Source organism: Rhamphochromis sp. 'chilingali', assembly GCF_963969265.1.
Source record: "Rhamphochromis sp. 'chilingali' genome assembly, chromosome: 4".
In the NCBI taxonomy this organism is placed as follows: Eukaryota; Metazoa; Chordata; class Actinopteri; order Cichliformes; family Cichlidae; genus Rhamphochromis; species Rhamphochromis sp. 'chilingali'.
Window position 1 is genome coordinate 35714046 of NC_137948.1, and position 24416 is coordinate 35738461.

General features: G+C 40.7%; 2 pseudogenes across 2 annotated transcripts; one reads left to right on the plus strand and one right to left on the minus strand.

Moving 5' to 3' along the window:
- Positions 1–9415: 9415 nt before the first annotated feature.
- Positions 9416–12195, minus strand: LOC308395030 (ras-related C3 botulinum toxin substrate 2-like; annotated as a pseudogene). Its single transcript has 5 exons — positions 12140–12195; positions 10974–11091; positions 10780–10842; positions 10222–10381; positions 9416–9915 (listed from the first exon to the last, which is right to left on the minus strand). The product of its transcript is annotated as a ras-related C3 botulinum toxin substrate 2-like (transcript).
- A 2470-nt stretch (positions 12196–14665) lies between these two features.
- LOC308395325 (kallikrein-8-like) lies at positions 14666–20200 on the plus strand (annotated as a pseudogene). Its single transcript has 6 exons — positions 14666–14714; positions 15897–16073; positions 16234–16412; positions 19470–19522; positions 19788–19945; positions 20045–20200. The product of its transcript is annotated as a kallikrein-8-like (transcript).
- Positions 20201–24416: the final 4216 nt, after the last annotated feature.

The following is a 24416-nucleotide window of genomic DNA, read 5'->3' on the forward strand; positions in this document are numbered from 1 at the left end:
GTACAGCTTCTAATCAGAAACAATTAAAGTTTGTTTCTTTTTTTTCTGCTCATCAATCTTTTTCTGTAAACAGGATACCTGGAAAGTCTTAAATAACTCATGTTAAAATGTTGCAGTGCTGTAGAGTGGGGTCATGTTAACAATCCATTCAAACTTGTGGTCTTCGAGGTCAACTTTAAGATTTATTGGTTGAAAATTGACAAAAAGCTTTAGAACTTAGAAACTATCATTCCTACAACTGTGCTGTGTATATGTCACAACATATAGCAGGAACCTATAAAGGTAACTGACCTTTGACCTCTCCTTTAAGAAGGTACATGTAATGTCCACAGTGATTAGACATACTTAATAAAACTGTGTGGGGCCCAGAGTATTGTTGTGCATCAGTGTGGAACATGTCAGTAACACTGAGGGTTACACACACTTTGCCAGGTACACCTGTTCACCTGCTCGTTAAACACAAATGTCTAGTGAACCAATCAGACGTCAGCAAATTAAAGTATTTTAGCATACAGACATGTTCATGATGACCTGCTGAAGGTCAAAGCAAGTATCAGAATGGGGGAAAGAGATTGCGTGGTTGTTGGTGCCAGATGGGCTGGTCTGAGTATTTCAGAAACTGCTCATCCAATGAGCTCACAAAATTACCTCTACAGTTTACAGACTGTAGTGGCAATCCAACCAGCAAAAGGCCACCTGAGGGAATTTGAAGTATTTCCAACTCATCCTGGTGATGAGGTCAAACACAACCAGTACTTTTAACATTTTATCAATTATTTACCAAATTAAAAAACAACTTGTGGTAACTTATTTTTTAATTTTGCTGCAGACAAGTTGAATGAATGCTTACTGGATCTAGAACACCATTTAGATCATAACAGCTCCTGATCAGGATGAATTTCATTTTCAAATCAAATTTCATGTCGCAGTTTCACAATTTTGTAACATATTATTTCAAAGCTTGCTTATGGGCTTGTTTTGGAGCAGACCAACAGTCAGGCTCGTCTTCACCCTTACTGTCAGACTCTGAATTGATGGTTCTGCTATATCTCACCTGGCTGAGTGGGGACACATGTACTAAAGGTTAGAGTTCCCACTGCAGGAGCTTGGGTTTGAGTCTGCCCTCGACCGTTTCCTGTGTGCCATACCGCCTCACTCTCTCCCCACCTTCCTGCCTCATGTTCTGAAATCTCTTCCTCTCCATCATCTTTGAGTTTCTTTGAGTGGAGCTTCTTTTGCAGCTGTGACAAAATATAGAACGGTTTCTGCAACCAGGGGAGTAAAATGTGCTGCAGTGTGAGGGCGCACAGGTGTAGGTGTGGAATTTTACATATAAATATTATAGTTTACTTCATGCACAAGAAATGTAAACATTTAATCTAACCCACTTTTCATCAACTACATAACCTTTATTGGAGAGTACATTCATAAATTGTGTGTATCACACACACAAACACACATCCACTAAACTCTCTCGTTTTATATCTCTCCCTCTCTCTGGTGAATGATGGAAGTTTGGTGGACTGTGTGGTTTGTCTGGCTGAAAGTTGTGTTTTTTTTATGTGTGGCGTGTTGTGAGGCTGATGATGAGTTAGTGTAATTGTGTATGGTGTTGTTAGTGTAGTTTATGTGGCGTTAGTGGTTTTTCCTGGATGCAGAGCAGGTCAGTATGCCGTGGACTTTTACACCACCATGTTAGGGATGGAGTAAAGTAACAAAGCTTGCGTGGAGAAGCTGCTGCAGGGGCTTCCTCAGCTGAGCTCTGAGGACAGAGCTGTCCTGGATGCTAACTTTTCTTTGGAGGAGATTAGTGCTGCTGCTGGTCAGCTGGCTCCTGCACAGGGTGGGCTGCCTGCAGACTTCTGTAAAAGACTGTTACTGGCATCGAGTCATCATGTGGGGCTCTCTCTTCTCCCTAAAAAACAGAGATTTGTCTCTGCTTAGAACTGGAGACGTGGCTCTGTTATGCACAGATTACTAACTTCCTTCAAAGGTACTGGCCACCAGGCCGAAACACTTTGTGAAATGAATCACTCACAGAGATCAGTCGTACTGTGTACCACACAGCTCTAATGTGAACAAGAGTTTTCTCATGAGAGACTTGGTAGTTATTTGTAAATTGTACAGTTTGATGTTGGAATAATTTCTTTAGATTAAGAGAAAGTGTTTGATAGGACTGACAATCTTTTTTGTTTTTCCATTATGAGAAGTTTTGCTTTTTGGAGGTGGATTTTTGTCACTTTTGGGGCTGTTGTATCAGGCGGCTTTCTGTTTTGTAAAAGTGGATGATGGGCTGAGCTGCCCAGTGTAAGTTTGGAGAGGATCTAACTGGAATGTCCTGTTTCTGGAATATATATTGATATTGGTATATTTGTTAGAAATGTAATCTTTGTTGAATGTTTTAAGAGATAAATAAGCAAAGTTATCTGGATTTATGTTGCCAGGTTTATGTCGGAGGCCTCTGCTGGTGTTGTCATTGTTTTTCTGTTTTCATTACAGATCAGAGTGATGTGGACTTTCTCAAAAGATGTTTAGATTTGTATGAGAACCTTCAGCAAAGGTGAGCTGGTGAAAAAAATATGGTGTAACAGGTTTGTTGGTGGTCATATAGACTTTTTTTTTTTTTTTTAGGAAAAGAAGAGTCTTGGAGGTTGCCATGGAGACGGTCTGTGTCAGACTGTCTAAACCAAAAATGGATGCTGTACATACACTGATAAATGTCATTTCAGGAGTGGCCAGATTGAAATCCAGAGAAAACTATGCTAGAGGTGAAAGGTCAAACATTGGTCATCATGTTGAGATTTTTTTAATACCACAGACTGACAAAGAAAAGTGAAATTTGTGAATTTTAAAGGTGCAAGATGTGCTGTGTTCAGTCGCAGGGCCTTGCCTTTTATTTCATTTGTCTTTGGTTTTTATTTGTGCTCTTGTAATTATTTTGTGATAAAACTTTTTCTATTTTGAGATGAAGATTCAAGTGGAAATCTTTGTGTGTCTGTCTCTCTCCCTTGGTTTCTGTAGAGGTACAGTGTGGGGGCGCCTGGATAAATGTTAAACAGAAGCTAGATGTAGTGTTCCTCCACTGTCCATTAAGGATATGAGGAAAAGAAATGGTCAAGAACAAAGTGTATGGTGTATTTATAAAAGAAAATGGCTTTTAAATTGTATACCAAAACCACCACCAGAAAGTCAACTACAACTTGTTACATAATCATCATGACTGTTGTATCAGTTTAACAGTTTATGGGTTGACTTCTTTCAGTTCATTCACTGTTTACATCATGAAGGAAAAAGAAGGCAACAGGCTGAGAAATGAAGCTGTTGTGTGTCTTTGTGGCCACACGGGGGCAGTGCTGCATAAATAGTAGAATCTCTTCCTGGACACTTTTTCTAGACCTCTTTTTAAATGACTAATAAAGACAACAACAAAATGAATTACATCAGGATCTGATATGGTTTTGTTTTTTTGTTGAGCTTTATATATTTCAGAATGCCTAGAGTTTGTTTGTTTCCCATGTTTTGTGATACAGAACATCTCCTCTCAGACGGCTGTTGTCTCATAATGGGTCATTACCTGGTCTGATGGGGTGTTTGTTCCATTTATAAATCAAGTGATTGATTTGTGAAATGAGAGATGGCCTCTGACCTGCTGACTGGTGTCTGATCTTCTCTGCTCCCCTCAAATTTGACAACTACTCAGCTAATGTGATGGTGGACAGGAAGTCACTAAACCTGGGACTCTGGAAACACATTTCTAGGGATAAAAAGTTAATGTAGATCGTTTCAGGAGATAAATATGAAATGATCGATTTGGTGATTATACTAATATAGTAAGAAAATAATGCATGAAAAAAAGATTTTTTATCTATACACTTAAGCAACGACCAGAGTCTTAGAATTGCACTTTCACCAGGTTTTACTTGACTGAACAACAGAACTTCTCTGTCTCCTTTATAAGGGGTCACATCCTGAGTTACACAATGAGTCTTTCAAATGTGTGCGATAACCCACTGCATGTGTAGTCGTGCTGAGACCGCGTGGTCTTACTTTTATTACCCCTTGATTCAGCTGTGACCTGCTTATCAAGTCTTTTTACAAGTACATCATAATTATCTGCTCTGTGCAGACATAAGTTGAGCAATGGTTTAACAAACTTTCCCATCAAAAACATGAAGGTTTAGCTTTAAGCTTATTTGTCCAAACAACAAAGGATAAACTGCCAGCACCTGGACTGAAACAGAACATAGTAGTGTTGGATGTAAGTAAAGGAAATACAAGTATAACTGTGACTATGGAACAAATCTCCTTCAATGTTAAACCTTAATGTTAACCTGATTGTGTTTATTAGAAAAATCAGCCATTACAGTGTCTGTGATTGCTTCACATAGTTAACTCTGGTTGTCTGTGGGTTTGTGTCAAACTTGGAGTGAACAAAAGTATGAAAACTGTGGAAGATGCAGACTGTGAAAGTCTAGTTTATTTCATGAATACAATTATTTTTTACAGTCGCTAGAACAAAGTAGCGTACATTCATGATAAAGTAAATACCACAACACAACATGGACAGTAAGAAGTAAACTGAATTGTCTTAGAACTTATTATATTCTTTAAGCTTAAAAGCAACACCCAGTATTAGACTGTTTGTGTTTTAAGCCTTTTATTCAAAGCTAGTATGTGTCAACACTTCTTTCTGCCAGCAGCATTATTGAAGTGACACTTTAACGACACTTTACCTGCTGATGCTTCACATCACAATCTTTATGACGAAAAAGCTCAGATGTCTGTGCTGTCACTTGTTATGAAAATGGACAGAACCTGGGCTCAGGCTTCCTCTTCTTCTTTCCTTCCTCTTTAATAATAACCATAGATCAGTAAAACAGCCATATTTTTAAACAAATGATTGTGATGAAGAGAATTTTTTTTCCAGTGTGCATGAACTCAAAATCTTTTGAGTTTAAATCTTTTTTGTTTACCAACAACTGGGCAAATCCAAACTTGATGTACCAGGTCAACTCAGCTCCTGCCTTGACCTCCCCTCTGCTGAGCGTACACACACACACACACACACACACACACACACACACACACACACACACACACACAACATAAAGCAACATTAAATAACGGATCTTTCATCTGAAATAATTACAGTTTGTATAAATTTACACTGAAGACCAAAATACACACACATACATAAAACCCATAAATCACTAAAACCTATTAAAACACATGGAAAATTACCTCATTTGTTGTGCTATTCAAAGATGTGTATGTGTGTGTATTCAGGCCAAGTCATAAAGAAAACAATAGAGGTCAATATACTTTATGTTCTACAGTCGCTGCAGATTAATGAAATATAGTGGAAACCTGAAGATCCTAGGTATAGTAGTTTGTGGGAAATAAATACAGTGACGTGACCATTTAGCTCTTGTGGCATGAAACTGCTTAGTGCATTATTATTTGCTTTTCTACAATATGATATTTGTTTAATAATTGATTTAGTGCATAAAATAGTTGATAAATAAAATGTTAAATATCTAATCATCATATCAAAAATCATATATTTGGAGGGAGTGTCTTTGACACATGCTGACTGCATTCTTCTTATAACCAGAACAGGAAGTGAGATCAGAGGAGAACAAGAGTGAGCAGTTTGGTGAAAGGAACAGGAAGGATGAAGAAGAGGTGAACATCCACACAGTTTAAAAGGAGACATTATGGCACAATAAGAGCACAAGCTCTAAGATGAAGACTGGTAATGATTAAAAACTGCACTAAATAGTATCATTCTGTGACTTCACACTTTAGGTAGTGCATAACATTTACCACTTTATATTAATTTTACTATATGTTTAAATAAATAAAAACAAATAACTTTAAAAGGTGCTGTTATTGAGTGAAAATTCAAAAGACTTCAGGGCTGGGGAGGAAAAGGGAGAAAGATGGAGGAACACAGCACACATAAGAAACAGGTAAGAGTGGACATGAAGTCAAAGTCAGCGACATGTCCGATAATAAAGACCTTCCACCTGGCTACATACAGTGGGGCAAAAAAGTATTTAGTCAGCCACCGATTGTGCAAGTTCCCCCACCTAAAATGATGACAGAGGTCAGTAATTTGCACCAGAGGTACACTTCAACTGTGAGAGACAGAATGTGAAAAAAAAATCCATGAATTCACATGGTAGGATTTGTAAAGAATTTATTCGTAAATCAGGGTGGAAAATAAGTATTTGGTCACCTCAAACATGGAAAATCTCTGGCTCTCACAGACCTGTAACGTCTTCTGTAAGACGCGTTTCTGTCCCCCAGTGAAACTGGTTCACCCGAAAGATAAAACGCCAAAACACAGACTTAACAATGTGGTGTATGCTGTACAGTGCAGCGAGGAATGCCCAGACCTCTACATTGGAGAGACCAAACAGCCACTTCACAACACAGAAGAGCCACCTCCACAGGACAAGACTCAGCAGTCCATCTGCATCTTAAGGATAAAGGACACTCTTTCGAGGATGCCAATGTTCACATTTTGGACAGAGAGGACAGATGGTTTGAAAGAGGAGTGAAAGAAGCCATCTATGTCCACTGTGAGCGACAATCTTTGAACAGAGGCGGGGGTTTACGACACCAACTCTCTGCCATCTATAATCCAGTTTCGAGTTCCCTCCCCAGACGCCTTAACGCCCACTCACATCCTGGGCCATCTGATCTCAGGAATTCGCATGATAAGGTGGGGCCAGGTTTCACAATGAACTCACCCGAAACTCTGGCTGATTGGGACCCACACCCAGTTTCACACCTTGGCTCAGGCGATTAGAGGATCATCAGGGGGTCCTTTTGTCCCTCTGTGGGGGGTTACTCCCACTAGGTTTATATCTGGGACTCTCCACCATTTGACCTTAGAACTGAAGAAGCTTCTCGGATGAGAGGTGAAACGTCTTCAAGTAACTTACAGTTTTTTACAGACCTAGGACACATTTCTCAATACTTAGGTCACATTTGAATAACTCCTCACACAGTGAGCACAACAGAAGTCTATGTGGGCTAAACTGAGGACCAGTTATCATTGTTTTGGCACAAAATGCATTCAATGACTACATCTCTCAAATTTCATGAATTATCTTCTCACTCAGACACAACAACTGCCAAAAACCTTTGTACGTGCAGGACATTTTGCATGTGCTTACATACTGTTTTCAAAACTGTTAAACTTATGGCCAAAACAATAACACAATGCAAAACTTGAAAAGACAGCAAAATTCAACAGCAATATTTTATTGACACATATTTTAAATCTAAAAATGCAGTTTAACCAGCCACAGCTTATTCTCATTGTAGATGAACATCTACACAGGTGTTACTCCTTCAATTTTTCAACTCCTTCAATTCTGGCAGCCAGAAGATTCTTTCCTAGGTGTATTGCCCTAGATGACATAAGATGTGATGTGGATGAGAACCTGTGGCCAAATGGAGGAGACCGAGTAGATTAGCATTACTATTGTATGAGTATCAGTGGATGGTGTGTATACAAATTCTTGTATTTTGGGATTACTTAGTGCAGAAAAATAAAAATACATAAACAAATATTAACGAATTCTGCATGATGTCTGATTCATTCCAGTAACATATATTGAAATTATAAACAGAGATGTTTCCTTGTTTTACACAGGAAAACACTGTGTAATGCTACATGTTGTTAGTGTTTTTTAGGTCATTGTTTTGTGGGTGACAAAGTGTGTTTGTCGGCTGTCAACCTTTGCTAGTGTTCTGGAAGAATGAGTTTATTTGAGACCTGAATGAAGTGTTTTGGTAGTTGTAGTGCATTTTGAATGTGAAATGAACTGCTTTGCCACGCTGAGGGTCAGTTAGGAGAATTGTGTGAAGAGTTTTGCAAAAGTGACCTAAGTATTGAGACATGTGTCCTAGCGTCTGTAAAAAACTGTAAAGAAGTCCAGACGCTTTTCTTTGCAAGCTCCTTTGACTACAATGACCTGGATGACTGAGAACCTTCACAGACATGAAGGTGTTTTGGCAAAAAAAGCTGGTCAAACATTAAACTGCAAAACTGAAAGTGCTGTTTGAGTCTGAACATTTTCAACTCACCACCAGAAAAAGATGCTGTTCTCCACAATATGTAAATAAGGATAGAGTATAGGCGATATCAGCAGCTGGATCAAAATGAGAATTTTATATCCCCCATAGTTGAGTATAGGCATTCACTCCAAAAGGTCACATGTTGTGGAGAAATAATGTGAATCTTTTGTGCAATCAAATGTTTTATTTTTATTTTAATAGCACAACAAATAATACATTTGTTAATAAATCTTATTCAGACACAAGTTTGCTTGTTGCTTGCTTCCTCACAAACGACCATTTCTGCTCCTTACATTCATCACCCTGAAAACAGCACAGTGAACAAATCATACTGAAACACTGTGTTTATTTCAGTTACAAAAGTTATTTTTATTTTAGGTTTCATGAAACACATATATATTGTTGGCAGTACTTTAGATGAAGGCAGCATGCTGCTCTCAGACTTACACTTAAACTCAAAGGGTCTATAATCTCTAAACTGATATATTTTACAAAGAAATCCTGTCTGGGCAGCGTCTGGATTTGGACTTAAGAGCTCGTTGGCATTTCTAAAACAATAGCAAACCTGCACACCATACATTGTTTTGTTTTTTGTGTGTGCATGTGAAACTTTTCTGTCTTGTGTTGTGTTCATTTATGTCTTTTCTTTTCTCTTTAATGTTTCTGTCCATTATATGTGCAAGAACAAACTTCTGAATCACCTCTTAGTGATAAGTGTCTACAGTTTCCTTTCTCGTTTGGCTCTGGACGAAGGCAGTCGCACTTTTCTCCTCTCCCTCTTCCTTCTCTTTCCTGCTTGGCTTCTCAATGTCCTTGTCTAGTCTCGTCTACTTTTCTACTTTTGCCCTGGATGACTCTCACGGTCTGTTACAACCTAAAAGAGGAATTATGGATTTGAACAACTGGTCCCTGAATGCAATTGACACGCTCTTCTCAACGAGAAGCCTGGGCTTGAGTAAGTCCGAGTGTCCTAGAGGGACGTTCCCCTCTGGATACACAATGGACGGGTGGAGGAACTGGAGGGTCGTGTGCCTGGCGGGACTGTCAATCGAGGACATTGTAGACATCTACCTTTTCGGAACCATGATAACAGGGTTCTTGCTGTTCGGAGTTGGCTTGGCCCTGGCTTATCAAGGAAGGCGGAATTGGCTTTCCAAAACCCCACAAGGCTGCCCGCTGTGATGGAAATGATGGGACGGGTCGTGACTTCTCAAAATGGGCTCATTGAACACAGCACGGATAAGATCTTGGAGAAGCTCACGGCAGTCTCTGCTCTCTGAGCACAAGATTGATAACATCTCAGAGAAGCTCTCCAACGGGAGACTGAGAGACCAGTGACGGACTGTTAGACCAACTGTGAAATTGACATGCAGTTGTTCGCACTAAAGGAAAACCACCATCATTTCATGCAGCTACCGTATCGGTGTCAGCTGTGGTCTCAAGGCTGGAGCTGATACGTATGTATGTTCGGGGGGTCCAATTTCACTGCAGATGTAAACATTGCATGTGACAAATAAAAGGCTTGATTGAATAGCTTCAGACTTATGTTCAAAGAAAAGAAAAGAAGCCCTCAAACCTCTACTCTACTTTATGTGTTGATTTAATGAGCGAGTTCACTTTGTTTCTCTCTTCTCTCAAACGTCTAATCTCTCTTCCTCCTCTTCCTCTGTGTTTTATTCAGTCGTACCGTTTACAGCAGCGAGCAGGGCTTCTTCTTGACCTTGGCGGGCTGAGGGCAGAGGACGGCACGAATGGCCTCATCAAACACAGTCTTCAGACCACGCTGGGTCAAGGCTGAGCACTCCAGGTATTTGACTGCATCTATACATGCGAAGACACATATATGTTAATAAAAGAAGAGAAAGAACTACAAAGACAAAGTAAGAGAAGAAAGGTTTGCTGGTAGTGGAGAAGAATAAGTTCAACTTTCAAAGAACACTATAGTCAACTACAGCTACTATACTTTTACTGTGATGCCAGGAAATGAGGGGAATAACAAAAATTTGCAGAGGCAGTCAGGCTACAAAGTTCTCTAGCATCTTCATCTGCTAGTTTCATATCTTCACTGGTGAGGAGAGCTTCAAATCTTAAAGTGCTTTTCAAGCAAATAAAGTAAGAGTGACTGACCTATCTCCTTAGCCAGAGCTAGGCCCTGTGGATAGGTGATAGGCGCCAGCTTCTTGTCCTTCAGTTTCTCAATGGTATCCTTTTCATCCCTCAGATCCAGCTTAGTGCCAACCAGGATGATGGGCGTGGAGGGGCAGTGGTGACGGACCTCAGGGTACCACTGGCAGAATACAGAGTAAAGGAAAACTAAATAAGAGGCAAGAAAGGGGAACACGCAAAATCAAGGAACGTGTTAGAGGCAAAAAACAGAATCAAAGGTGGAGGGAGATGAAGCTCTGATGCCAGGTGTTACAGAAAGGTGGATGAAGGCATGAAAAACAAATGATATGCTGTAGCTATTAAAGATGAGAGAAATACATCATCCAACTTTCACCCACAGCATCAATCATTCATTCACATCAATTATTAGACCTGTTTAGGCTTTTTCTCCATTTTGTAATCCAAGTACCTATTTTTTTTCTCTATAATAAATTCCTGCTTTTGTTCCGTTTGTTCTTTTTTACATTTTGTTCCTCGGCAGCTGAGAGACAGGCCTCATAAAAAACAGCCAAAACTCACCTTAGCTCTGACGTTCTCATAGGATGCCGGGCTAACCAGGGAGAAGCAGATTAGGAAAACATCCTGGATGGAGAGACAAGGAGACAAAGAATTAGAATAGCTGCTGCAGTTTTAATTAGCTGACATGTTATACAAGTTCTGTCTCTGTAACTTTATGTCCATTAGTTACTGTGTGTGCCTGTGTGAGTCTGTACCGTCTGTGGCTAGGACAGTGGGCGGAGCCTGTCATAATCTTCCTGTCCAGCTGTTTCCCAGAGGCCCAGGTTGACCGGCTTGCTGTCCACCATCACATTAGCTGAATATTTGTTGAATCTGTGGGGAGAGTAGAGAAGGTCAGCGATCAGCCAACAAGTCATAGGCAACCTTTCATTTCATTGGTTATTCATTCATTCAACAATCTTTCAATTCACTGATTGTTTAACCAGTGAAACTCCTGTAATGGAGAAAAAAACAGGACCATACTTGAAATACCACTGTTCACAAAAACATTAACCAACAACATTACTTTGGTTAGTTTGACACAAAAGCCATCCTAACCATGTCTAGTAAGAGAGAATAATACATAATAAGGCAGGGCTGCCCCCGTGTGGTCTCATAGTAGAATAACAGTTTAATTTCTCATTTTTAAAAACTTGAGAAATTTCATATTCGTATTCAAATGTATTCAGGCTCAAATGAAACTGATAACACAAATGTTTGCAGACACAGATGTTTTTTTTACAGAAAGAAAGAGACTAGTGTACCAGATTAATCCTGTTTTATGGCCTGTCCGAGGTCTACCCCGCCCTTTGCCTAATGACAGCTGGGATGGGCTTCAGCCTCCTTAATGACCCAGTAGTTAAAAAGATGGATGGATTTCCTGAAATAGAAAAGTCACTGAAATAACGTTAACTGTCAAACATAGAACAACTATGACAAACAGTCAACACTATCTGAGATCCTGCTGGTGGTTAGGGAGGATATACGTGATTCTGTTTGTTGTTTAAACATATTTATAGAGTTAAGAGTTCAGATTGCTGGAAGAACAACATTCACGCAGTCTGATTGCTGTTTTTCTCCCAAAATGTAGAAACACCTGCTAACCATGGCACACTCTGCTTTTCCATTAGGTCTGTGCAAATACTACTTAAGTACACTCATCCTCCTGTGCCATTAGTGATATTAACAGAGTGTATTTTTTGACATATATAATATAGTTAGTATAGTTATTATACTAGCCGTAGCTGCCCCGCTTATTTTAGACATTCACAATAAAAAAGTAAGCGATAATATTTCAATATCAAACGTCATAATTAAGGTCAACATCTAAATAATGCTGTGTACAGACTCACACAGGTGTTAAATTACAGCATAAACTTACCTTAGACCTTCCTCCGTCATTCTCCTCCTAATTGTGCTCGGAGACACAGAAAACATATCGGCAATTACCCCGATGGTTATCCCGGACAGCACTAAAGTCCTGAGTGCTGCAGCCGGGATTTCAAGACGTGGACGACCAACATTTGAAGACTGTTCTTCCTCGGCGTATTCCAAACGAACACGGTGCTGAATTGATCTTAAACTTTCGACAATGCTGTCATCGATGCTAACATCTTGAAGAGCAATTATCATCCCAAGCATTTCAGAAACATCATCTAAACGACTCAAAACAGTATCTACAGGTAAATGATCCCTCTCTATCTGATCTGCTAAAATGAGCAGAATTGACTGAAGTTCACACCAGTCCGCCATCCTCCCTGACCTTTGACCTAGCACGTTTTTGCTACCTGTGGCAGCCGTCCGCGGAGCAGGTATCCAGGAAAACTAGTCGATAGTAAACGATCAGCCAATAGGCGCAAAAGTCAAGCCCACTTGTTGTGTGCCCACCTTATTACTAAATTAGGCAGAGCACTCTGAATTGAATCAGGACATAAAGCACGGTCTTTATGTTGCTTTATTGAACACTGTCCATCTTACAACTAGCCACTTAACGGGGCTTCCTTCGGACAACCACATCCGGTTCAAAGGTCATCACATTAAGACATAGCCATATCAATACATGACACCCCCCTTTTCCTTAGATTCAAACTTTAGTTGTAATAACTTTGATGTCTTTTTTTCCCCCAACATTGAACATTCTTCTTGTCTTACTTTCTAACAATTATATAATCTAAATGTCTCACCACACATGTACCTTTCTTTTTTCAATATATACATGTCGAAATACACATATGAACTTGAAACTTGCCAAATGTAAGTTACCTCTTCACCTTAACATATTATAGTTCATTTCACCACAAAATCACGAAACCTCTCGGGTATCTTTTTAGCCCTCTGTGATCTACTTGGTCTCTCTGGCCCCTGGGAGCCCTCTTGTGGTGTTGGAGTGAAGGTGTCAGTCTTTGTGGGTGTTTCACCTTCCTCCCTTTCAGGTATTGTGTCATAGTGTCCTTCTCTGGTCTCATTTGTCTCGTATTTCTTCACATGTGTGGTATTCCGGTGATAGCGAGCTCCTGTTGGTGATTCAATAATGACTTGGTTTCCAGTTCTGCTTACAACTTTGTGTGGTGTTGCGTTGAATGGTGTTGTAAACTTGTCCACTTTGTCTTGTTGAACCAGCACTGTGTCTTCCTATTTTTATTTATTTTTTATTTTTATTTTATTTATTTTTATTTTTATTTTATTTTTCTGAAATTACACACGTTACTAACGTGTGTAATTTCAGAAAAATAGCTCTACCATTGACCAATCTCACCTGTCCTAAGGTTATTTTTCTCACCTCCTATCACTTCCTGTTCCAACACATGGTTGTGTTTTTGTGTAGCTTATCTGGATAGCCGAAATAACTAAAAACTTATAGATAACTTCTTATTTCATAGTTTAATCTTCACTTGCTTCATCCGAAGCACACTCTCTTGTATTCACTCCCTGTATTTTTAGGAATTTGCTACCTTAGCTTAGCTAAGCCAAATAACACAGACCAATTAGTTAAACTACATGAATGTCTCAAAGCCATAAAGACCTGGATGACCTCTAATTTCTGCTTTTAAATTCAGATAAAACTGAGGTTATTGTACTCGGCCCTTAAAATCTTAGAAATATGGCATCTAACCAGATTCTTACTCTGGATGGCGTTACCTTGGCCTCCAGTAACACTGTGAGGAACCTTGGAGTGATTTTTGATGAGGACATGTCCTTCAATGCACATATTAAACAACTATGTAAGACTGCTTTCCTCGATTTGAGCAACATCTCTAAAATTAGAAATATCCTGTCTCAGAGTGAAGCTACAGTTATTACTTCCAGGTTGGACTACTGTAATTCATTATTATCAGGATGTCCTAAAAACTCCTTGAAAAGCCTTGTAGTACCATATCACCCTATTAGAGCACTTCACTCTCACACTGCAGGCTTACTTGTTGTTCCTAGAGTATTTAGAAGTAGAATACGAGGGACAGCCTTCAATTTTCAGGCCCCTCTTCTGTGGAACCAGCTTCCTGTTTGGACAGACACTATCTCTACTTTTAAGATTAGGCTTAAAACTTTCCAAAATATATAATTAGGGCTGGACCAGGTGACCCTGAATCCTTCCTTAGTTATGCTGCAATGCGGTGGGCTGCTGGGGGATTCCCATGGTGCACTGAGTATTTCTTCTTCAGTCACCTTTCTCACTCACTATGTGTTAATAGACCTCTCTGCACTGAATCATACTTGTTATTAATCTGTCTCTCTTCCACAGCATGTCTTTATCCTGTCTTCCTTCTCTCACCCCAACCGGTCCCAGCAGATGGCCCCGCCCCTCCCTGAGCCTGGTTCTGCTGGAGGTTTCTTCCTGTTAAAAGGGAGTTTTTCCTTCCCACTGTCGCCAAAGTGTTTGCTCAACAGAAAGGCAGTTGTTAGAGGGTGAATGGCAGGAACACTGTGTCTGCTGCCTCTTCTCTTGCCTCTGTGTATCAGTGAGTATTCAACAACAGTTTCTATATTTAACTGCAGGTTCTTACTGCATAATTCTGTCTGTATAATATGAAAATGATTCAATGCATCGAGTTATGCCAAACCTCAAAGAAACTGTGCACGGTGGGTATTCTGAATTGCTGCTCGGCACATATATGCAGACCACAGTCAGAGCCTTACCCTCTGCAGCTTGAAGTCACACAGAGGTAACCCACTCGCTCTCTGTCAGCACGCAGTCGCAGACTCGTGAGCGAGGTTTTTTTTTTCTTTTGTTTTGCTCTTCTACTCTTAAGAGCTCCATTAGCCACACAGAGGGCACAATATGTTCTGCATTGCTTCTCAAAGTTAGCATTGGTTAGTGATCATGGCCTGTTTTAGGTTTATAAATCATTGGTTTACACCACATTCCTCTGAATTAATGTCACAAATTGACAAACTGACAGTGAGATACAGTGAAGTGTGTAGAACATGTAATTCAAATCAGAGCACGAGCAGAACAAGAGCATGAAGCTGAGATCAAACTTCATTTGCTTCCATCTATAAGGTGCAGGTCACTGAGGTCTTCTGACAGAAACCTGCTGGTGGTTCCTCGTTCTAGGCTGAAAACCAAAAGAGACTAAGTGTGTCTTCAAGGCTGTTGGCTGATAATCTATGGAATGCACTAATATTACATTTGATCTCTGCGGTCTGAACATTTGAAAGAGCAGCTCTACTTATTTGTACAGGCTTAATTTTAGGTAGTGGATATTATTATTGTCTTTTAATGTTTGTATTTATTTTTATTGATTATTATTGTGAAGCACTTTCTCTATAGAAATATTTTACCTTCATTTCCCTTCTGTAACTTTATGAAAGCCAAAAGCAAAAAGAGACGATAAGTAACTTTGCATAAATGTGTGGAGCTTTGCAGCTTTGCAGTTCATAAAGCTTCATAATGACACTATGTGACTATGCAGTGTCCAATATTCAAACTGAAATGCAGTCATTAGAGAGTGAATGGCAGCAACACTATGTGTGGTGCCTCTTCTCTTTTCTCTGTGTATCAGCGAGTGTTCAGCTACAGTATCTATATTTAATGGCTCTGGTCCTCACTGTGTGTTTCTGCCTTACTTCTGAGAGCAGATATTTTACAGGTACAAAGAAAAACTGGCAGTGACCTGGTGGGCGGGGGATTCCTCTTTCAGGTGTGACGGCGAACACAGAGGTCGCTCTGCAAAAGAGAGTCATTGGAGGTGATGAATGTGAGCGACAGTATCATGTACAGCTCAGAGCAGTTTATCCACATGGACCTTCCAGCTTGTGTGGAGGCTCTTTGATCAGCGACCGCTGGATTCTGCAGCTCACCGTCTGAAGCCAGGAGGGTGAGGAGATCAGAGCAGCAACTAAAACTTGTTAACCCAAGGAATGTCTAGTAGCCATGTTTTTGCTATTCAGTAAAAAGTAAAATACATTCAGACAAGATGAGAAATAAAATATGGTGACCATCAGTAATCATGTTTTATGTTTGCTGTGCACATGCAGGACCATGTTTGCAAATCTAAGTGTGCATCAAGGGGGTCCGGAACAAGAAGTGCAGATAACAGCAGAAGCTGAGATCTATACAGACAAAGACACCAGCACAGGCAGAGTTCATGACATCATGCTGCTGCAGCTACTAGCAGCTCTGATGTCCATCCTATAAAACTACCTGACTGTGAGTTGTGGATGTTTCTGCTTCAGGTTCATGTGTTCTGACAGATACTGATACGTCGTGCTAACTTCAGTTTTAGATTCAAATGATACTTTGATGTTCCTGTGGCTCAAAGTTTCTTGCTTTGAAGTTTTTTTTCTTAAAGTTTCTTCTTGACCTGAGCTCTGTGCTGTGAAGTGAGTTCAGCATATGTAGAATATATTTCCTTTATCTTATCCCAACAGTGGGAATCAGGATAAGTACTCACAGGAAGCTGCTTATCAATTGAAAGCCCTGGTTATCAAGTTAACCAGGGCTTTCAATCCTAATGGATGTGGATAAACTATACTGGCAGTGCAGGTTTTAAAAAGGAAGATAAAACTGTAATATTAGAAAAATATGAAGGGTTTAAATGCATAATACAGACTGAAAGTAACAGCTGCTGCAGAAAAACCAGTGTTGTGTGTGTGTGTGTGTGTGTGTGTGTGTGTGTGTGTGTGTGTGTGTGTGTGTGTGTGTGTGTGTGTGTGTGTGTGTGTGTGAGTGGAAAATTGCTTAGTAGTAAAAGCACTATATGAATGTGCAAGAACTTCAGATGCTTTGTTCAATAAGACTATCAGGAGGGACTATGCGCTTACCTGCTGCTCCTTGGCAGGTAGCTCCATGCCCTCCTGGGTTTTAATTGCACCTTAGAACACACATGCATCAACACTACAATGAGCGGGTGGAGGGAGGTTTGGAGTCTTCTCCCACCCCCGTTCTCTGCGGCCTGCTGGAGCGGGAGGGCTAGGAGAAGTTGGCCGTCCGACTGCGGTCTGGGGTGTGGGGCCTCCCTGCTGCTACGGAGTCGGGGTGGTCTGCCTCTCCCCACCGCAGGGAAAAGGGTAACACCACCTGGGTCTGGGTGCAATTCCCCCCTCCAGGGGCAAGGGTACCTAGACCCGGTTTGTAGAGTACGCTTGGGGAGTGTGATCGTGTGTACAGCGTCTCTTTATGTCTGTCTCCACGTTGGTTGAGTGTGGAGTAAGTGCACATGAGAGCATGAGGGTGGGAATGGATGTTTGTGTCTGTGTGTGCCTGTATGTCTGTGTCTATATGTCAGGTTGGGTATCAGACGCCACCTCTCTGGGGACACCTCAGGCCCTCCAAGATTTGGAGGCCTATCTCCACCCACCACCACTTCCCCTGCCGGTGGCGGACTCCCTCAGGTGTCGGTGCGTTGGTGGTTCTTTGTGTCTGGGGGTGGGTGTCCAGGTACACACCGGCTCACTCCTTGGTGGCCGCTTATCGGGGCCTGGAGCCTGGGGCTCGCTCGGGCCCCTTCGGAGGTGGGGTGCCCCCGGCCTCTCGGCCTGGGGCTCGGTCACTCAGGCGCAGCTGGGGGCCGGCGGAGCTCATGGGCGCGTCACTGCAACTCCCCCTGGCTTCTGCTCCGCGGCTGCTGAGTGAACCCTCATCTGGGACTCTCCTCAGCTCTTACTGGAACAGTGGCGCGGCTGCCCCTCTGTTGGTCTTCCATGGTCTCTTGTGTTCTGGGGGCCTCTGGATGTCTGGAGTTTTGACCTCCTCCATACCCGCTTCACACCCTGGAGGACGGGGCTGTGGCCCCCCCACACACTCCCTAGCAGATCGTTACATGGAGAAACCTTTGGAATACAAGCGCGCGGATCCACACAGGTATGTACACGGGTGTTCACTGCTCGTAGACCCAAATTACACCTTTCTTGGCCGCTACTTCGAAGCACATCTGTCCTGCGTGCTGCACAACAACATTGAATATTTAGTATTTACTGCTGTTTACACTTAGCTAGATTAATGCGATGGTGTTGTGTTTAGTATGTTGCTTTGTTTCTTTTGCTTGTTTTCTATTTTTCTCTCAACAGGTGATCCAGGAGATTTTTTTTTCTCCCCCCCCTTTCTCACTGTCCCTCTCCCCTTCTGTTTCTCCTTTCCTTCCTCTTTCTTTCTTCCTTTCCTATCCCTCACTCATGTCTGTCCCGTCTGTAAAATCTGAAAATAAAATATAATAAATAATAAAAACAAAGATCGACCAAATGGACCAATACGGCAATGCCACGATGATCCATTTGGCAAAGTAAATCCATTGGGTATCCTTGTTGGTCTTCAGACAACAATTCTGATGGCTAAAGAACCAAATGGGACAGGCAAAAAAAAAAAAAAAAAAAAGACAGCAAAAATCCTGACTGACATCACGACCTATCATTACACAGGAGAATCTGATGGATCATTAATCAAGTATTTCATTTAATTAATGTTTGAAAGACAGTTTCAGCTTTTATTCTGTCAGCTGCAAACTTTCTGCTGTTTATTAGTTTAAGAGAAAATAAAACTTAATATAACAACAGAATTTAAACATAGGCTGCAAACTGAAAAATGTCTACGAAAAAATGCTATTGAAGAATTTTAGCCCCTCCCACTGTCCATGTAGTACAGTAGGAGGGTCTAAAGTTGAAAGTTTCAAGGGATCTTCCAGGAATGGTGATGCTGCTTTTCTGGACAAATGATCTCTAAGCTTGAACTTAACCAGAGGGATATAGTACAAAGAAAATTCAACAAGGCTTGGCTTACTTTGCGTTAGCTGGCTTGAGAAAACGTAAAACACCAGTCAGTGTCACGCCGCCGGGTATATCAACTTCTCTTTTAAGCTGTGCTTTCTGCTTCACGCTCCGTGCCCACGCATGTAACAAGGGCTGCTACAAGGCCCTTTAAAACAGGAAGTAGCATGTGCTGCAGTGAGCTTGAATGGTGTCCCAATGCGCTGAGCAAGCACAGTGCAAGCATGCTAGCCAGGTGTGGTGCGTGATGATAAAGTGGTGACTAAAACTCTATAAAGGACATAACTAATATAACAGCAGGTCAGGGTTACTCTTACAATTTTCTCTGGTAAGAAGTCAAAATCCTTCATATAGAACTCTGAAGTTACCTGGAGAGATGAGATCCTGCTTCATAGTACAGGCCTCAGGGCAACATTTCAAAGTTAACGTGCAAAACAATCAATATATGTATTTGTATGTAACTGACAAAAAAAGGAGAGAAAAGTGTCCAAACACTTCTTGTGTCATTCCAGAGTTGAGGTCGCAGGTTATGGTGCCACCACTGGACTAGCTAATGAGAAAAGAAGGAAGATGATTTTTAACAAATTTGTTGTATTAAGAAAAAAGAAAACAAACCATCCAAACTGTTACTTTATTAGTAAAGAGATGTTGCAGATATTTGTACTGAAATTGTATTTTTCTTCATTTCTAATGTGTTCAAAGCAAAAACAAGCTTTTCCTGTGAGCTCAGACCATTTTATTTCTTTCTGCTGCATTTCTGCATAAAATACAAATCTGCATCATTTTTTAAAAAAGTGCTTTAAGCTGAACTAATTGTCCCTTTTTTCTAGAACCTGGTGAATCACCCTCTCTTCACTGTGCAGAGACTGAGGTTGTCAGCTGTACAGAGCTCAATGATATTTTACAGAAATAATTCCCCGAGGTCCACCGAGTCAGGAGCTATCAGCACTGGTTCTGTGGACAAAGTCCTGGGAAAGATATATGTCGAGTGAGTTTGCATGATCCCTCAGCTCACAGCTGCATTTATTAAACATTCAAAATACAGAAAGATTTTATAAAACTGGGAAACTGTATTTCTGTCTTGCAGGGAGACTCTGGTGGAGGAGTGGTTCATAATGGCAGGATTTATGGGGTCTCTTCTTTTGTGGGAGATCCAGACTTTGTATGCAGAGCACCGGCTGCCTTCATGGACCTCTGTGATCCTGAGTATGCAGATTGGATCAGGAAAACTATCAACCCATAAAAAGCTGTGAGGTGTGGATAACTGTAAACAAGCTGAAATAAATAATCTTTTAGAGTTTAGCTTTGGTTTCTTTTATTCTCTTTGATATAAGCAGTAGAGGATTTCAGAATTTCTGTGTTATTTGCCAAAAGACGTTTTTTCAGCTGCACCCACACACAGTTTCTTTAGATAACTTCAACTGCAGAAAGTAAAAACTCAGCATTAAGTTTCAAATGCAGTTTTAAAGATAATGATAATATGGTGGCCCTGAAGAAAACACCCGTCAATAGAAAAAGCTGCAAAATCCTGCAAAATGTAACAGAAGTTGAATAAAACACAACGGAAATAGAAAAAAATGCAACAGGGCTGAAAAACTGAACAAACAAACAAAAAACAAACACAAATTACAACAGAAATAATAACAACGATATAAAAAAAAATAAAGTAGAAAAAAAACGTTCTCATCCTAAAACTTGGTGACAAAGTGGAATATGGTAAGGAAACACTCACTTAAGTGCTGTCATTACTCAAAGGTTCCTGATAATAATGCATGAAGTGATTTCTGGAGGGGAATGAAACTTAACTGAACTGCTCCCTGTGACATTTTGACCTGTCAAACGCAGGCGTAACTCCTGTTATTCATCGTTGTATTGCAGGTCTGCTGTGCACGACGTCTGTGAATCTGAGTAATTTGGTACAGATGAAGGAATAAGACTGCTCAGATGCTTTGGGTGTCACGTAATGATCCCTCAGGTTTGGGTGTCTTTGGTGCCCTTTGATTTCAATCTACCTGCACATTGAACAGAAATCCTGCCATGACAGAACACACTAATGCCTTTTCAAGGGAGAACCGATCCTAATCTGAGCTGTCAGCCCCAAGTTCTCTGCAGTCATCAAATCAAGCATAATCTGGTTTGAACAGGCTCCCTGCCTCACTGCAAAAGCCTTTTTACCAGCTGCTGTTTGACAAACTGCAAAGCCTCTGAAGAGACTTTAGAAAGGGGGAAAAAGGATACGACGAAAAAGCTGAACAAAAAGCTATCCATGCACTGTTTAACATTTCACTTGGAGTTTATTGACTGTATTCTATCTGTGGATTGCATTATAGCTTCTCTGAGAGCTTTGCTCCCTGAAGATTTTATGATCTGTGAACGCTGAGTCTCTCTTGTGGCTGTAAACCAGTCTGCTCAGCATGGCACTGCATGGCAGAGTTTCTCTCCATTTTTTTGAATCACCTTTGCTCAGTTGTGCTCCTAACTGGTCTCCTGAGTTTGGCTGTATTCCTGGACTTTGCCCTTTAGTTACTCTTCAGTCTCTTTGACACACAGGCTGCCAAATTTGAAATAACATTTTTAGTTTTGGAAAAAGAAGAGCGTGTCTAGCAAATTCTTGCACATCCTTGTTCTTAAATAGCACTTTTCTACTCAAGCACTCAAAGTACTTTATACACCACACCACCATCTTCTAAGCTGTGATGCTACATGTGCAGCAGCAAACGTCCAATTAGTACCGATCAGAAGGTTGGAGGTTCGATCGCAGCCTGATCTGATCTGTATCTCAAAGTATCCTTGGACACGATACTGAACCCCAAACTGCTCTTTCATGTGTCCATCAGAGTATGAATGTTAGATAGAAAGAACTTAGGTATGGAAATGTGTTTCCCATTAACAATTGACTAAGAAACTCTTAGTCAAGGGTTAACGTCACTAATGTCAGTATTTTCACTGATCTTCATTAGATTAGATCAACATTGTTCCTTAATCCTGAGCTGTACAGGAAAATAGATTTCTGATACACATGTACATAAACAAATAAAGAGAGATGTTTCCCACCTGCTGAGAAGACAACAAATGCATAACCTGATTACCACCATCTCACATCCTCTGATTTCTGGCACCTATAAGTGAGATTGATTTCACTGTCCTGCTGTCTTGGCCTTTAGGAGAACACAGTGAGACAGATGAAGCTTGCACCAGATGGTGGAAACACATTGATCGTGGTCTTAGACACAGCATCCACACTCTGTACATGATAGTGTGTGTGTGGTGCTGTTTGCAGGAACTTGATGAGGCTTTGCTTAAGTGGAAATCCACTGATGTTCAAGCCCCAGGGAAGTGGGCGGGGGGATAGGACCTCTGGGGCCCTCTTCCTGATGGAGCCCTACCTGACTCCTTTCACTGCTAAAGCAAGAATGGTGCCACAGCTCATTGAAACAATACTTCATTTCATCAGAATCTTCAAATGATTCTGTTAAAAACAACCGCCCAGTGTACTTGCATGGCAAACATCGTGATTAGATATTCAAGAAGAGCCTCTTAAAGATGAAGGTCTGTGTCTCTTGACCTAAACACATAATCCAGTTAAATCTGATTTATGTTCATTAATGCCCCTCACACTGTAACTTAAAGTAATAAATCGGTCACTGATTAATTACAGAAGTACGTCTGTGAGCATAAAGATGTAAGCCTTGGACCATCAGGATAAAATGTGGTTGGGAAACTTAACAAGCTTTGATAAAACTTCATCAGTAGCTCAAGCAAGACCTCAAAACCTTCGATCACCACGGGTGGTTAGCAGACTGTGGTTGTACCATGCAGCCTAACAACATGCAGTAAATTGCAGGTTAAAGCAGTCTGCTTACACATTGTTAAACGAGGGAAGGGAACTAATGTGGCTGTCACATTACCCTTTTGTCCCATTTCATCCCAGGACTTGATTCAATTGCTGCTCACTTTCTACAATACTTAAAACTGATCAGTAGGACCTGAAACTGCAAACATTCAAACATTCAGGCCAACAATCAGTTGGTGAACATATTAATCTACTACAATTAGCAAAAATGAATAAATAAACAGAAGAAAGTTGGAGTGATATCAGAGTCATGCAAGTTTTTGACCAGCAGGTTAAACTCATGCAAATTAGCTTCATCCAGGCTCATGAAAACACTGTCCTGCTTATAAACAGCAGATCATTTGTGTCAGTGTCAGGATGGTTTATATTTGAGCTTTTAGTTCACACAGAACAATTTTTATTAATTGTTTTTAGCGATTACGAAAGTCTGTGAATCCCCAAATTGTTCAGTTGTTCTCTTTGCTCCCCATGAGGTCACTTTCACCATGTGACAAAAACAACACCCCACTCTACACACTCGGGCCACCAGCAACTTTCTAAATCCTCAATAAAAAGCTGACAGGTTGCAATGATGTTCCAAAGAACTTATTAAGAAAACAACTAAATACACAGAAAATGTTATGAAAATTGGTTTATTTTATATCTCATAGTTTTAAATGATGCAATAAAAATATGTACAAAACATCACAAACTGTAATATTTTACAAATGCTTACGTCCTGCTGATGCAATGGAGACATCTTCCAGTGACAGTCTTCATCAGTGTGAGTGTGAGGAGGATCCTAAACCCACCAACACAGAAGTGCATGTTCACAACTCCCTCTGTGCAGGCGGGGTCAGGACCCTCCTCACCCAGGGTGAGGAGGGTTGGTGCTGTGGCCAGTCAGGTATGAAGTGCTGAGAGTGGATCTTTGGTCCTCTGTGCAGCTCTGTCCACTCTCAGCTGCCCTGCAAAGTAATAACACAAGAAAGACGTCATTTTAACACAAAACAGCATTTTCATTGTTGGTAGCTGCAGTATGTTGTTAAAAAACTATTTTAAACCCAACGTATACACATGAAAAATATAAATAAAGCTAAACCTACAGTGCTGCTGACATAGGATGATGATTTATACCAACTATTGGAAGAATTTTGTCTTCAATACAGTTTGTTGTCAATGTGAGGTGATAACTTACATAGTTGGAACACAGCACCACTCTCCCGTTTTTCACTTGGTCATCCATCCTTCTCATCGGGTTGGTTGGGGTAAGGCTGTCTTCTGGGTGGGGTGTTTGCTCCATCTTGGACGTAACTGGAAGTAATAACAACTAAAAAACGACCTTTAATTCACAATGTAATATTAATATTAATGTCACATATCAACAAAAAAAGCAATACATTTCACATGTGCGAGTCACATGTTCTTATATCTGTAAAAACAAAGTTTAAAAACACATTCTAACATAAACTAATCAGAGTCACTGTCATCCATGGAAAGGTTAAAAGGCCTCTCCCAGAAACGTCTGACTCCAAAACTACCTGAGGATGTTGAAGGGGCATCAAACTGGTCACTCACCTTGCACCTCTTTGCACTTACCTCTTCGGTGCAGATGTCTTCTCTGCTT